The sequence below is a fragment of the Carassius gibelio genome, chromosome B23 (assembly GCF_023724105.1).
Source record: "Carassius gibelio isolate Cgi1373 ecotype wild population from Czech Republic chromosome B23, carGib1.2-hapl.c, whole genome shotgun sequence".
NCBI lineage: Eukaryota > Metazoa > Chordata > Actinopteri > Cypriniformes > Cyprinidae > Carassius > Carassius gibelio.
Genome location: NC_068418.1, coordinates 29,357,700 through 29,370,261, shown reverse-complemented (window position 1 = coordinate 29,370,261; position 12,562 = coordinate 29,357,700). Strand labels below are relative to the sequence as shown.

The 12,562-nt window shown below is 34.8% G+C and overlaps 1 protein-coding gene across 1 annotated transcript in view; it reads right to left on the bottom strand.

The window, feature by feature from the left end:
- Positions 1-12,081: 12,081 nt before the first annotated feature.
- The window catches only part of LOC128012206 (ral GTPase-activating protein subunit beta-like), a 6,913-nt gene continuing 6,432 nt past the window's right edge, over positions 12,082-12,562 (bottom strand). The window contains exon 8 of the mRNA XM_052595299.1: positions 12,082-12,562. This exon is cut by the window's right edge and continues 968 nt beyond it. The gene's annotated coding sequence lies outside the window, so the exon portion shown is untranslated.

The window sequence follows — 12,562 nt, the reverse complement described above, 5'->3', positions numbered from 1 at the left end:
TATTCTGGTCTAAAATGTTCAGTCCAATCAGTTCCCGATGGAGAAAATACACTTTTATCTCCAGTTTGACAAAAAAAAATATGTAATTTTATAAAAGTATAAAGGGTTGCAAAATGCAAATAGTTTAATGTTGACTTGATCTCAGTGTGTGAAACAGCAGCTCTCAGATGGTGCAATTCAACCCACAAAACTGTAAAATGATGTCAGTCTGCAGAAAGCAGAAGGCTTTATTTATGCAGTTTCATGTTGTTTTTCCCTCTAACCAGACGTTTGCTCTTTGACTTTACTTCCCCGACTGACACAGTCCTCTGATTCACTTTAAATGTCCCGCGACCTGCAGCTAAACTCACATTTTCCCTTTACTACAGAGAGATGAGTTCACCTCTAAATGTTTAAAATATTCAAATGCTTAATGTTTTGGAAGAAGTCTCTTCTGCTCACCAAGTCTGCGTTTATTTGACTGCAATACATCAAAAATTGTGAAATAATATTACAATTTATAACAGCTGTTTTCTATGTGAATAACTGATCAAATGTAATTTATTGCTGTGTATTACTTGCATTCTAATATGATGATTTGCTGCTCAAGAAACATTTGTGATTATCATAAAAATATGAGTTTTTTAAATAAATCAATGCTTTTATTCATCAAGGATTCCTTTAATTGCTCAAAAGTAACATTTATAATGTTACAAAATAAATAAATGCTGTTCTTTTGAAATTTCTATTCATCTGTGAATTCTTAAAAATAAAAATTTCTGAAAATAATATTGTGCAGCACGACTGTTTTCAACACTGATAATAATCAGAATCAGTAAATCAGTATATTTTCATGATTTCTGAAGATCATGTGACACTGAAGACTGGAGGAATGATGCTGGAAATACACAGAAATAAATTACAGTTTAACAGATATTCACACAGAAAATTCTTCTAGAAAGTTATTTTACATTGTAATAATATTTCACAATTTTTACCATGTTTTTGATCAAATAAATGCAGCCCCGGTGAGTGGAAGAGACTTCTTTCAGAACCATTAAAAAGTCTTGATTATTCCAAACCAGTTTGGCAATATTTCAAGCTAATTGTTAGATTTGGGTTTGTTCCTCTCACAAATCTTTTATATAACACGTCAGCACTACAAGCTTGAACTGAATCTTTGTTCACTATAAATCAGTGCTTCAGCTCATCAGAAAGTGCATGTTTATGAGGTGTGTGTCTCGTTCATCAGTGTAATGTTGTGGTACACTAACAGCTCCACATGAACCGGAGTGTGTCAGATCGCTGCAGGGCCGATGGCCTGAGACCATGCTGCTTTTTTCACAGCAAACTTAAATGGTGGTGCCTGATTCACACCTGAGCTGAGAGCTCACACACACACACACACACACACACATACACACACAAGACGATGCAAAAGTGTATTTTCACAAAAAAGCTAGTGAAAACTAAAAAACCCGTCTTGAAAGCTACACTGTTAAAAACTATTCTAATTTGAATGGTAAAATACTGCAGTAAAAAATTATTAATTGGTTAATGATTAATTTACATATGTGCAAAACTGCTCTAAATCTAACGGGACATCTGATGGGAATCCTACAATAAAATACTGATTTGGGTATTAAAAATTGTGAATTGTGGCACAAGTTCTTGTGTGAAACATTGTCTTGCATTCAAATACCAGTTTCTTCTTATGGTTTTCTTATTCATTGAATACATTAGAGTTTGTTATGTTACATTTTCTGTTGTTAATTGCATGTTAATTGCATTATTTTATGGTGTTTTGAATGACAGGGTGCACCTTCTATATATTAGTGTTTCAACATTGTGATGATCTTTGATTCATCTTCCTCTGTGTACAAAACACATTTTAATAATTTTAACTATTTAAGGTAATGCAATATAATATTCCTTTTTTTTTTTTTTTTTTTTTTTTTTTTTTTTTACCGTAAACTTAATTTCAATCAGGAAAACATAAAATGTCATATTTCACATTTTTTATTTCTAAAAATATATTTTACATTTTAAGGTTCTGGCAACTTTTTTGTTTTCAGCATTTTATTTTATTTATTAATTAATTTTTTTAAGTGCATGATAGCACTGACATGTACTTTACTGCAACTACTGTTATTTGGTGAACATCAGCAGCTCTAAAACACAGTAAGAGCAGCAGTTTTGAGTCATTTATTTATTTAACTCATCCTCTCTGGTTTCCAAACTGTCTACTACGATTAGCAGTTTTTGCTGACTTGAGCGTGTTACTCAGACACGACACGGTAACACAGTGGTTTAGACACATCTGCAGCTAAAATAAGAGTGCAGTCCTGTTCCTTATGCCACATCAACACTTAGCTTTCTAGCTTAAAATATAACATTACGTATAGCATTTTTATGGCATGGAAAGAAAGCTTTGGAGGAACCATGAAGAAACCAATCTTGTATCTACACCCACTCAACTGCTAATTTAACCAGATATAATCCAAAAACTCAGGATTTATGATAACATTGACTAATGAGTCCATTGTTTAATTAAATATAATGATGATAAAGAGTAAGCCAGATAAAGAGAAACAAGTGCAGTGCATCAGATAGGAAACAAAAGACTGTATATATGGAGAAACGGGGGAGAAATTATTTATTTTTAGCGGTGAAGGCAAAAAGATAAATAAAGATGGCTAAAAGACATTATGATTGGCTGGTTTTTATTACAAAACATATTATATTATAGACCGGAATGATAATACAAGAACATAACATTAATATAACAATGCACTATTCATTTATTAATTATTTCACCATTATTAAGGGAATTAAGTATACCATTAAGAGTCCATGTTGCTGTTTTGGGCTGTCTGAGGTGGTATTATTTTTTTTTTTTTACATTTAAAAAAATAATCACAAAGAATGCAAAAATGTCCAAAATGCAAGACGAGTACTGCTATAAAGATATTTTATATAAAGTGAAAAAAGCATTATTTGTGAATCATTTTGGCACTTTTTACTCAAAGACTAATGACAAATAGAAAACCTATGCTAAAAAAAACAACAACAACAACAAAAAATGTTGTAATAATATATATAGCATAACAAGAAATGCATAAGCCAGCTATTTCTGACCAGAAACAACAAAAGGTGAAAAAAAAGGAACAAAAATTATATATTTTTTTGTGAAGTTATGATACCCCATGTGAGAGTCCAATCCAATAACATTAACTAGCTTTTTTGAAGAAAATGAAAATCCTCTCCAGATCAAAATGAGCGCAACATAACAATAATGATGTTTGTTTATAAAAGGTTTTAAATGTTCAGCGAGTGTCAGTGCTGTTCCTGTTCATGCATCTGTGTCTCAGGATGCTGTGAGAGTCACAGGAGCTGTTCACAAGCCGCGGTGCTGAAACTGCCTCACATTGCCTTCAATGAGCCACTGACTCACGCTTAATTGAGTGAGATTAGACGCGGTCGGAGGGCAATGCTGTGAAGATACTCGCACTGGTATCGCCTCAAAACAGAGGCAACATCTGCAGCTGATATCACCAAACATACTGGAAACACATCATTACACTTTCATATATAACAACCGATAATGTTGACATTCGGTCAGTACTGTGGGATATCTTAAAGCAATGCCACAGTGCATGGAAACTGATCATATGTGGTATTTTCACTGATTAAACTGTTTTTACAGCGTGTTTAAGCGATTGCAGATGTTTGCTTGTCTTTCTGTCTTTGGTGTGTGGCTCTGATTATGCAGCGGTTGATGCTGATCTCAGGTTAATAATAATGATACAGGATGAGGTACAAAAGAGAATGAGAAACAATACAGCTCTGGATAAGCTAAAACAAGGGAATTTGAAACCAAATCTCTTTCAAGCTTGAGATGTGCCTCTAAATTACATTAGATTGGATTTCTTCAGCTTGTAACAAGAACCTTCAAACACCAACACAATGTGTGCATGAAATCTGAGCGTCAAAAGATTCTCTGGGTGAATAAAATCTATACATATCACAAAACAAGCTTTCAGAGTGTTATAATGAACCACCAGAAACCATGTTCTGCTGCTAAAACAATCTCCAATTAACAACCGTCAAATGCATGAAATGCACGACAGAAATGCAGCAGATGACAGTTAATTACTAGACCTTCACCATGAAGAACACGAGTCTCGAGCAGAATGATTCATTGCCGTCAAAACATCTCAAAGGCCTCAAAATCACCTCGGACTTCAGAGGGTTAAAAATTTCGCACTTTTCCACAAGGAACTGGAGTCATATGTATATCATGAATCCGGCTCTAAACTGAATTATTAATACCATTAACATCGCACTATTGCTACAATCCTTTTAGAATTATATAATCAGCGACCGGAAAGAATTGCAGCATCTTCTCTTGCCATAACTTCTGCTAAATGCATGACATGCACAACAGGAATGCAGCAGATAACAACAGTTCCCAGTCATGAAGAACAACAGCCTGAAGTCCCAAACAGAACGATTCACTTTAGGAAATAAAAGCTCTTTGGGCAGATATTCATCTGAAGCTTTTTAGCTTTTATAGCTTTTTGGGAGTAAGAGAACAGACAGAGGAAATGTCACATCATGTTCTAGCTACTAGAACAATCCTGCCACACTGTAAACATGTGAAGCCCAAAAACAATCATTACACAAGGGTACTTTAGGCTCTAAACCGAACACTTAATGTTAAAGAAGCACAAAAGAACCTTTTGTTAGAGGGATATATAAAAGCAGCATCTCTTGTATCGCTCGAGGAATCACGACCCCGCTGAGCATCGCATCAAAAGCACGCGCAAAAGCGAGATGATGCCAGTGCGTCTCCAGAAGCTCTTTGTTGTGATGGTACTCACACGTAAGCGTGGTAGATGAACGCCCATCCGCGAGGTCTCTCCAGAACATTGTAGAGGAAATTCTGCAGGCGTCGGTAGAACGCGTTGCGCTTCGGCGGCCTCTTCCCGGAGATGCTGGAGCGCTGTTTGCTCAAGATGCTGCCGCGCTTCGTCGCCTCCGCGCCCGCGATCAGCAGCGCGCCGTCTCGGCTCGACTCCGTCCCTCCCGCCTCGAGCCCCACGAAACCCACCTTCAGCTTCTTCTCGGCCTGCGGGGCGGGATACACGCCGCCGTTGCGGGATTTCTGCACCATGCTGGAGGTGCTGCTGTCGTCATGGAGATCCGCTGGTGCTGATGCTGCGGGTCTTCCGCCCTTCGCCAGGTGCGAGCATCACTGCGCGCGAGAGGTGCGCGGCGCGGAGGAACAAGAAACCAATAGCGACGCGAAGACGATCTGCAGCCTACCTCTCTCTTTCTCTCTCTCTGTCTCTCTCTGTCACACACACACCATCCCTCTTCACTCTCTCTCTACACAGGTTTGACTCTCTCTCTATCTCTCCCTCTCTCCCTCTCTCTCTCTGTCTCTCTCTCTCTCTCTCTCACACACACACACACACACACACGCACAAACGCAAACCCTCACTCTTCACTTTCTCTCTCTCTCTCTCTCTCTCTCTCACTCACTCACTCACACCCTCCCTCCCTCCCTCCCTCTTCACTCTCTCTCTACACAGGTTTGACTCACTCTCTCTCTCTCTCTCTCTCTCTCAAGTCATCTTTATTTATATAGTGCTTTAAACAAAATACATTGCGTCAAAGCAACTGAACAACATTCATTATGAAAACAATAATAGTTAAAGGCAGTTCATCATTGAATTCAGTGATGTCATCTCTGTTCAGTTTAAATAGTGTCTGTGCATTTATTTGCAATAAAGTCAACGATATCGCTGTAGATGAAGTGACCCTAACTAAGCAAGCCAGAGGCGACAGCGGCAAGGAACCGAAACTCCATCGGTGACAGAATGGAGAAAAAAACCTTGGGAGAAACCAGGCTCGGCTGGGGACCACTTCTCTCTCTCTCTCTCTCTCTCTCTCTCTCACACACACACACACACACACACACACACACACACTCCCTCTTCACTCTCTCCAGAGCTAGTTTTGGTGTTGAGAAGGTAACTAGTCCTGTTTGAGTTTCCAATGCAAGCATCTTACAGGACCTTATAGCCATAAATGATGCTTGTTTTATTTCAGATCTAGAATTAAGAGATAAATGGGCTTTTTGTGGTTTAATTAGCTTAAGTTGGTCGCCCTTCTTGATCACAAAACCATTTGAAACCAGCCTACAGACTCGCCTGATTATTTATTTTTAACAGCAGGTTAAGGGAAAGTTTTATTTATTTATTTATATTGTTTTTAAATTTGAACTTATATTGCGTAACCTGTTTGGGGCACGCATAGTAAACTTATAGCTATAAGTGATGTTTGTTTCCAAACCCTAGATGAAACCTGTGCTGGATAGTGATGGTTGGAGGTGAGCCGATGTCTCACACAAGGGAATATGACAGTATTGATGAATGGATGTATTATTGATCACCGTCTGAGTTCTCTCTGGGAATCAAAGGCCATGTGAGAAAGCCAAAAATCACTGGCAATTTAACATAAGATCGACCAAAAACACAACAAACATTTGTTTTCTGATGAAAAAATAACCAGCCACGAAAGCTTATTTATCAGAAGAGCGGCTGTGATAACTCATCAATATCTGAGCGTGTTTGTAAGAACAAACGCAGAGCTGCTTTTCATCTCTTCTGGGTTGTGTTGCCATGACAACATCTCAGCTAACAATGAGTCCTTTCAGGATGTGCGTGTTCATCATCATCATCATCATCATCTTCATCATCATTCTTACAGTACAGATGATAATGGTAATCATAAAGCATCACAGAATCAGCAAACACTGCTAAAGGACATGTCAAATAAAACACACTTACTGTACATTTACAAAGATGAACAGTTGAGAACTGAAACGTAAAGTCATTCATCATTATACTTTGATAGAATATCTCATAAACATGTGTTTATATTTCTTATAATATATATCTCATAATTCTGAGGTTATATCTCTTAATAATGAGTTTATACCTCATTAATTTGAGTTAAAATGTCACAATCCTGATTTTTTTCGGAGTTTATATCTCATATTTCTGAGTTCATCCAAAGTCCTTTTAGGCAAGTCGTGCCACTCGGCCGCCATCTTGGCAGCTATTTCGGACTAACAAGACCAGCTCCTAACTAAATAAATGGTGAGAGAGTCAGAACTGCACTTTCATTGGTCACCGGAACATAAAAACTGCATGTATAGAAAAAAAAAAAAAAAAAAATCGCTAAAAAATAAGGTTTAAAACGCTTTCCCCCACAGGTTATACTTTTACTAATCATGCGCAAGGGTTCATGACACCAACTTTATTTACGTCTCTATCTAGAATGCCGGTGTTGTGCCAAGCACTTAAACAAATGCTCAGTGTCACGATATAAAATGCATCTTGTTAGCCCGATGCCTTCGCGTTGTTATCACCCTCTTCAATGTGGAGTCCATCTGATCTTCTACACCAGGCGGCAAGGAAGTCGACCGGAAGTTGAAGTCGGCCGGGTGCCGCCATCTTGTAGCAGAACTTCACTTGCGTTAGCATCCCATTGACTCCCATTCATTTTAGCGTCACTTTGACAGCGAATAACTTTACATCAGAGGCTTTTAAAGACTCAGTTTGTTCATTATTTATTTCTAAAGATACACGACAATGTATAAAGTGCTCCATTACCTTGTATGTTACATTATGGCCCCGTATAAACAGTTTTTGTAAAAATAGGCTAACGATTGCGTCATAACCACTCGGCTCTCTGTCACATTACCGTACAGACAGGAGGAGAAGCTCGCAAGCAATTAACTTAATATGGCGTACTGGCGTTACATTTTAAAATACTATACGAAATAATTAATCAGAATACTTACTCCTGCTCACTCACGACAAAGAGCTCCCCGCTCAAGCTCGCCGTCTCTGCAAGATTAACGATGGCAGTTTGCACGCACAGCTACTAGGTTACAGGTTGCTGACATCGTCAAGCTTAGTTTGAGTCTGCGCGTCAGAAACGGAAGTGGTAAAAAACGCTAAAAATGGGCTTCACTTGTCTCAATTGAGTTCCAATGGGGTCGCTGTGTCCATTTCTTTTACTGTCTATGTTCTACAGACGGCAACTCGCTGTTGCCAAAACGTCTCCGTTGTCGCAAAACCTCAACTGTGCGCATACGTCAGTGGAACCAGACGATAGGCTTAAATGTTTCCCGTTAAACAAACAAACATTAAACAGCACACAAACACTAAAGCTAATCCTCCAGAACAGACCATCTGGCTCTGCTGAAGATGAAGCCACTGAAGCTCAATGAAGCCACTCCATAAAGCCAAACGCTCTACTGTTGGTGAATGCTGAAGATGTTTTCTGAAAAACACACGGACTGATCAGTAATGGTGATCTTTCAGAAACTCACCATCCTATTAAAAAACTAAAGTTCTAAAAAAAAAGGGGTCTAGAAAGTACAGAAGTACTGTAACACGTTGGATTAAGTGTGAGATTTTTAAGTAAATGTCTGAAATAGTATTTTCTTGTAAAACATACTCCAATAATCTTTGTAAGTTACTTTGTACAAATAAAAAACTTGAAAATATGTAAATGCATAATAGATACAAGATCTTACACTTGTTATCTCACACTCAAGATGGAAGAACCAACAAAGGAAGACATGATACAAAGTGAGAAATTATGTAGAACGAGCCAATGGGAGCTCATTTCACCATATAAAATATAAAAAAGATCATTGCAACTTGTTATCTCATAATTCTTACTGTACTCAAAATTGCAATATTAATTTGGAATAAACAGAATTATCAGATATAAATTGAGAATAAACTCAGGATTATGAAATATAAATTCAGAACTGTGAATTATAAACTCAGAATTATGAGATATAATATAATCTCAGAATAAACTCAGGGTTACGAGGTATAAACTCAAAATTACTAAATATAAGAACAGAATTAGAAGATATAAATTCAGAATTACGGGATATAATCAGAATGAACTCAGCAATACGAAATATAAATTCAAAATTACAAGATATAAACTCAGAGTTACGAGAAATACATTTTGAATTATGGGATATAAACTCAGTATTATGAAATATAAATTCAGAATTACGAGATATATATTCAGAATTAAAGGATATAAAGTCAGAATTACAAGATATAAATTCAGAATTACGAGATATAAATTCAGAATTATGGGATATAAACTCAGAAATATGGGATATAAACTCAGAATTATGAGATATAAACTCAGAATTATGAGATATAAACTCAGAATTATGAGATATAAACTCAGAATTAAAGGATATAAACTCAGAATTATAAGATATAAATTCAGAATTACGAGATATAAACTCAGAATTACGGAATATAAATTCAGAATTAAAGGATATAAAGTCAGAATTAAAGGATATAAAGTCAGAATTATGAGATATAAATTCAGAAATATGGGATATAAATTCAAAATTATAAGATATAAATTCAGAATTACAAGATATAATTTCAGAATTACGAGATATAAATTCAGAATTATAAAATATAAACTCAGATTTATGAGATACTCTGATTTATGAGATATAAATTCAGAATTATGGGATATAAACTGAGAAATTACGAGATATATACTCAGAATTACAAGATATAAATTCAGAATTACGAGATATAAATTAAGAATTATCGGATATAAACAGAATAAAAACAGGATTGTGAAATATAAATTCAGAATTATGGGATATATACTCAGAATTACAATATATAAATTAAGAATTATGAGATATAATTTCAGAATTATTGGATATAAACAGAATAAAAACAGGACTATGAAATATAAATTCAGAATTATGAGATAAAAACTCAGAATTACGAGATATAAATTCTGGTATGTCATAATAAACACGGAACTGGAAGGAAAAAGTTAGAATTGCAAGATAAAACATCAAAGTTATAATTTTTATAATTATTTTAAACTCTGTGACAGAAACAAAAACAACAAAATTGTGAGATGCAAACGCAAGACTTGAGATAGCCAGAAGTATGAGATATGAACATGCAAAAAAAAACTAAATCAAAAACTCAGAACTGTGATATAAATATATATATATATATATCAGGCAAGATGGACACTTGGCACTGGACCCCAGGAACCCACGGCGGGACGAGAGCCAGAACCTTACGGGGCCACAAAACCTTCTGCTGTCCTGAACAGAGCTCACGGCATCAGATCCTGAGATACTGCACGCTTACATGGGACACAGACAGGATTTCAATGACCTGACAATATGACAAATACCTTCATGCAAAGGGAGTTGCTTTGGATAAAATTGTCTGTCAAATGCATAAATGTAAAAGTAAAATAAATATTTATTTCTGATGCTATTACATTAATACCAAAGCCAGTATATACCATTTTACTAATATTTTTGTATTCTTTCCATGTAGAAATGTCTAAACATTCTTGTTTATCTTTATTAACATACGTGATGCGCAAGATATTATGTCTTGTTTTCTGAAAAAATTCATTAAAATTAAGTGAGTTTAAGTTTTAAACAAGAACAAATGTCAGAAAAATAAACTAGTTTCCCCCTTTGATTTGATTTGTAAAAACCTTTAACATAACACATTTGTTCTGGAAATTCATGCAAATTAGCGCATGCATGTTTAACTAAATAATCACAGGTTTGCATAATTAAACATAATATTTTGGAAAACTTTAGTAATCATTGCAAAAAAAATAAATAAAATAAAAAGTTGACAATTAATCTTGATGTAATCAATCAACTGGGGAAAATACACTAGTTCTTCCTGTAGATTAGTTTATTTTCCTTGAAATTTTTTTTGCCAGATTTGTTATTTTTATTTTGCTTCGTAAGTAAATTAATCTTGTTTTAATAATGTTTGAATATTTAACAAGATTGACATTTGCATTGATGTTTTCTGATTGAAAGACATTGAGACATCTTTTCAGGTTTTAATTTGAATCCACATCTTTGAAGTTTGTTTCTCCTCTTCCACAGTAAACACACACCAAACGTAAAACAGTTGACAGCTTTATTCTTAAATTCTGAAGAGTTTAACCAAGTTTTTTCTTTCATATATTATCCACCTTATTCATATTATATTTAATTTCTAAACAACATGGTGAATTTTTTTTTTTTTTTTTTTTTTTCTGGCTGTTGACATTCGTTTTTGATTTATGAAATGATAAAAAGAGAAATTCAAAATCTTTTACTCTACATTTTAAGAATCTTCAGATTTCTGTTCTGGAAGTGTTTGCAAATTAGTGCATATTTTACTAGATAATGATGTATTTGCATATTTAAGGTTTTTTTTCTCTGCTTCAGCAGCACTTCTTCTTGATTTGAATTTGCATTTCTTAAAAACATGGTGAAAATGTGTTGTACTGGCTTTTTCCAGTGTTCAGATTCATGCAAATTCATGCATCTTTAATTAGATTTTACATTTTACATTTTTACATTTGCATATTTAAACAGAACAGTTTAGAAAACTTGTAATACAAAATTATTTTCTTAATCTGCTTGGATTAATTATGCGTATATATCTATTATTCTGACTGTATCTAGTGCAGGAAACTTCTGGAAATAAATCATTAAAATGCATCAAAATGCATGCATGAATGCTCTATAAATTACTAAATACAACGTATAATACTAAATATATATTTTTAAAAAATAATGTTATTTAATAGTTTTTAAATACTTTATTATTATTAAAATAATAATAAAATTACAGTTGATTTTTTAAAAATATGTCTGAACTATTAATTGAGCATAAACTATTAATGAGGCATATATATAAATATAATTAAATAAATATAAATATAAAAAATCAATTTGGTTTGTTGGGTAAACTATTATCTAACATAAAATTACTGGCTTAATGTTAATCATCTCAAATAACCCAACACAAATCAGGGTTTTAAATGATTGTTATTTATGTTTTCTTTTTTTATCACCGTCTCAATAATTCATATTACTAACTACAAACCTCATCCTCACACACACAAACACACACACACACACACACACACACACACACACACACACACACACACACACACATGACTGTTATCTGATAGGTATTTCATTAAAATCTTTATTCCATTACATGTGTTACATTCAATATCCAATGTTTGGTTTGGACACATATATGATGGCATAAATACAAACAAGTGTTCTCCTAATCAATAATATAAGATGAGTGAGCAGAACTTCACACTCGTGTATATTTACATACAAAGTCAAACTTTATACAAAGTCCATGCCGTCAATATTTACACGGAAAAAGAGACGCCTCCGAGCGACCGGCCTTTACAGTTTGTTCTTACAAAAGAAACGCAGCGTTAACAGACCACAGAAAAGGGACGTGATGTGCAAATCTCTTCCAGAATTATTATTATGTGTTCGGGTGGCGTCTGCATTTAAAAGGCATTTCGTAATGGAAAACTGAAATAAATAAATACAGGATTGGGTTACTCCTTTCTAGAGCATGCTGCTAAAACGGTGAATTCAGCTCGGTTTGATGATGTACACTCCAATGTGAAAGAGTCAGAAAGGAAGTAA